The sequence below is a fragment of the Haliotis rufescens genome, unplaced genomic scaffold (assembly GCF_023055435.1).
Source record: "Haliotis rufescens isolate VD_foot unplaced genomic scaffold, xgHalRufe1.0.p SCAF_19, whole genome shotgun sequence".
NCBI classification, from domain to species: Eukaryota; Metazoa; Mollusca; class Gastropoda; order Lepetellida; family Haliotidae; genus Haliotis; species Haliotis rufescens.
In genome coordinates, this window is record NW_025963879.1 from 25,191,364 (window position 1) to 25,196,044 (window position 4,681).

A 4,681-nucleotide genomic window follows, 5' to 3' on the forward strand; every position below is an offset into this window, starting at 1 on the left:
GGCTGTGGTAGAAGAAAACAAACTAATCATGATACAAAATCCCAGCCCCTCCTATTCCCATGAGTATTAAATGGTCAGTCTCTTCAACTACCCTGGCACGTCCACACATATTCATCACCAAGTCCAGATTTTCTTGGTGTGAAAACGCTTTTTGAAACCAAAGTTGTTTGTACCCATAGGAGATGTTTCGGTAATACGCGTGTGGTCGAATATATTATGGTTGCAGTTTGCCTTAATAATGTCTAGATCATGTGTGTACGTCACTTTTACACCAAGCTCATTCCAAAAATTATAATATATGGATAGCGTGGAATATACCTGCATCTGCCTACGTTACAGAAATGCTTTGAAATAGAGTTTTCTACATGATTGTTAAATAAAGACAAAACGAATTTAAATTCTTAAATTTAATAAAATGTAATGAATGTGGAGTCCTAAATTTCGTTTTCATTTGTTTCCTGCAGATAATCCCTGCAATATATAACAACGCATAATCAGCCATCCGGTACTGCAAGTATATAGAGGTTTTCATGCGTTTATTCCTAATACAGGATATTTACCATCCCGAAATACACAAGCGTGATAACCTCTTTATCATATAATGTCATTATTCAGTTCTGTGCTCGGAATCCCTTTCCATCTCTCACAAACATTACCTATAAACACTGCAAGTTTTCCTGGAATTTGCACATTAATATATGTTACGTCAGAGGGTACGTGATGTGTCAGTCGGACAGTGACAGCAGCGGATATAGTTCCAACAGAAACCTGTTTCTTATACAATGGGGTAACTTCATATATGCAAAACAACAATTGCCTACGCAAATTGTTTTTATTTGCCTTTCGCGGCAATCCATCGGTCTGTCCAAGGGAAGCTACTCTTACCCTAGTCTATTAAACGTCACGGCCACAGTCAGACGTTGTTGAGAGTCGGCCTGTCCTGTCATAACGTTACGAGGTGCAGTCAGATGTACACACAGTGACAAAACGATACAAGGTAAAAATACGAACATATTTCTGCCAAATCCAACTTTTTGAATTTGTGGAAGAGGTTCCAAGCCACAGAAGTCTACAAGCACAGATATGGAAAGTGATCCCCCTTGGCTACTGCCCTCGCAATATTGTTTCGCAATTTATATCTCCAAAGTTGCCAAAACTTGTAAAATGACTAAGCTATGTCACAGTTAGACACTGATTTTCGATATATTGGTCTATTCATTTGATAATGATAGCAATTATCCCAGTTGCTTATCCAGATTCCCGCTGGTTAACTCTGACTTGATCGCCGAATGACAAGGGCGACGCCATGTTTGTTTATAAACAGTAAAAGTAGTCCAAACTTGACCTTTGATGTTTGCATCTCTATCCGCAAATATGACCCCAACCCTTATCGTTTTTATCCCTGGGCTTTATCCTGCCGAGAAACCCACCCACTAAATGATAAAATGTTTTACTTTACACATAGAATTGCTGTATTCATTACCATAAAAAAATCCAAAACTTGTGCTTTTATTGCTTTTAATTTAAATGCGTAAATAGAGGAAGAAACGTATATTCCGGTAGCCACAGTGTTTAGAGTCACTCAAAACGTGCACATCTGTCTGAACGTCAAACCTCCATAAACGCAAATACCTATTAAAGTCAATTCTTATAAATAAACACGCCAACAATAATAACTTCACATACTACTTACTTATCATATTTATAATCATAAACATAGAAATCAAGAGATAGCAATACGACATCAGTGACATATAGTCCTTCACTACAGTAACACAAGCCCTGCACATTCTACTATCAACAAATCAGGAAACAGTCAATTAATGGGTGTGGCCTTTTTGTTTTTCGATTTATGGAAACTTTAATGCAAAATTGGTTGCTTGGTTAACCAATCGAATTCCACGAAATCCACTTGCTATTTCTTTATCATATTGCTTTTTGTTCACATACTTAAAATGGTGCGGTGGGGTAGTCTAATGGTTAAAGATTTTGTTCGACACCCCAAAGACCTGCGTTCGATTCCCTTCATGGGTACAATGTGTGAAGACCATTTCTGGTGTCCCTCGCCATTAAATTGCTGGAATATTGCTAAATGCGGCGTTAGACAATACTCACTCACATGACATACATTACAGAAACTAATCTCAATTACTTCTCCCATCTCCTACTGTGCATTTCCATAAGTATCATGTACCTTTTGAAATCGTGTGTTCTTCAGTCAGGACTCTGACGAGGCAAGTGAGATAACTGACTAAAAGTCCAGTTTCGACCCTTGCCGAACTAGGCTGGAATTTCAGAGTTATATTAGGCTTGACAAACGAGTCAGCATCCTCCAATAAAAACCGCGTAATGAAAAAGACACCCGGTTCGTAAACAACATGGTGACTGCTGTGCAAATGTCGGTCGATTGCAGGATAGGCCGAGCAAATGTATCGCCAACTGGTCGTCGACAGATATTTTTCAAATCTTTTCAAATTTTTTATCAAATTCCTCAAGTGATTTGATGCACCTCACGAGGTAAGACCCGTTTTACTACAATATAGATTTTGATTCGCCTTGACTGGAAGCCGGCCATTTTTTTTAAAAACAACAACAACAACAGCGAATGCAAATAAAATGAGTGGTGGAATCTGATTGGCCATGAGGGACATACAAGGGATATAAAATGTAATAGTTTGTGATTTCCCTACGATCGAGCCGCCACATTTAAGCCTTGTTCGACAAGGGTGGAACCTGGACTTTCATGGGCAGTTAACTCCCTTGCACCAGGAAGATGGTTCGATAAAGGATATGGGTCTTTTAGCTCCACAAGAAATGCAAAATTTTAGAAACCATCAAAACCTTTAGAAGTCAGCTTTCACGTGTGTTAATTTGAATGAGAATTCAATTTGGCATTTTTCGTTTGATGACTTTCATGTTTTGGGCTTATGGCAAAATTTAATGTTTAGGTAAGGCTAAAATGTGTCAAAAAGGCTGATTTTAAATATTTTAAGGAAAATTCTGAACATGAGCAAGTTTTTGACCAAAGCTGATATTTCTAGGAGATGTGGATAAAACTACTTCAAATATATTAATCATTCATATTGGCTCAAGGACTTGCTCCACACTAAGATGCAGTCCTTTCATTCATTTTAGCAATTCGTATCCATGTAATTATGTCAGAAGTGATGAAATAACAAATGTGAGAAGGAAAACAATCTCTTTAAAATCAGATCTTTGCTCTCGCTTCCGCTAAACAAAGATCTGAGGAAATCCCATTATGAGTAACGTCAGAACGACATTTCGCAAATGTTAATGTAATTGAAGAATTGTCTGATTATTCTAATATTTCTAAGTTTGGCGATGTTTGTTGAGACTGAGTATATTCCAGTCAGGAACAAAAAGTCAAACAAAAAAATGATTTTAGTAGCCTAACGAATACCTTTACCCACATCACAATATATTTGCGTACATCCAGCTCTTGCCATGCGTATCGACCACTAAAATATGCTCGTATTCTGTCCTGGAGTGCCCACCGGGCAAGATATTTTTATTGTGTTTGTATAATTAAAGAAAGGGATAATGTAAGCCAGTGTATTTTCCTCGACTACCAAACGTTTGATATAACAGAATGAGGGATAGATTTCTACCCGTTTATAATAATTATCTCATGTCTATACATTTATAGTAGTTATATTAAATGTAAACAATACCACACAGCATGATGTTACTTGCAGAGGTTCTACATACTGATAGACGGAGATAACCGAGACCCGTGAGGCAAACGGGAGAGAATAATTTGAGAGAATAATAATGGACTAATGTGCAACGACAAAACAGCGATGTTAAGAGATATGGAGTGAGTTGGGTTTAACGCCGCTTTTAACATTATTCCAGTTACATCGCGGCGTGTCAGCTTAATGTGGGAGGAAAGCCCGAAGTGATGCAGGTCTCAGACCTTTACCACTTCAGTAAAACCCACGAGCACGGGTATGGTGCTGACAAACCTAGAAACATAATCGGGGCGAACTGGGATTTGAACCCACAATCATAGGTTTCTGGCTTGCAAAGGGGACGCAACTCTGCACAGTGATCGCGGCGCCTTAGACAACTGGGCCACCCGTGCCACCTCTTTGGGTTAATAGGTCGTTCTGATTCACTGCGCTGCTACATTGTGCCATGGTTTCATTAGATTGGCTAATCTAGCAATATTTTGTGTGTTGATGATTATACACCAGCAGTGAAGTTATTATTGTGAACTTGTTTATTTATAAGAATTGGCTTCAGTATGTTTTCTCTTTTAATTGCAACATGAAGGTGAAACCTGGTGTGCCCACTCGGATACCCGGATGTAAACAGTATGCACATCGGCTTTTACATTTTCCCCACCAAAAAACGCAATAATAATATTGAAGTCAATCTTTGAATATTGATTAACGACACTATATTTAGATTTACAACAATGATATGTAGACATTTGGGTGAGACAAACATTCTTTTTCAAAACGAGTACATATCTACACTATATATACGGCACCTATATCGTATCTGTACAATATAGATATACCAGCATCTCCACTGTTTCACTGGCAGAGAGCAATTACACCACATTGTTTTGTGTACACTTCAATCACGTGACCAGTTTGTTGTGTTGATAGCGCGTGACGTCATTTGTCTACACCCTGTCGCGATCCACATGGCA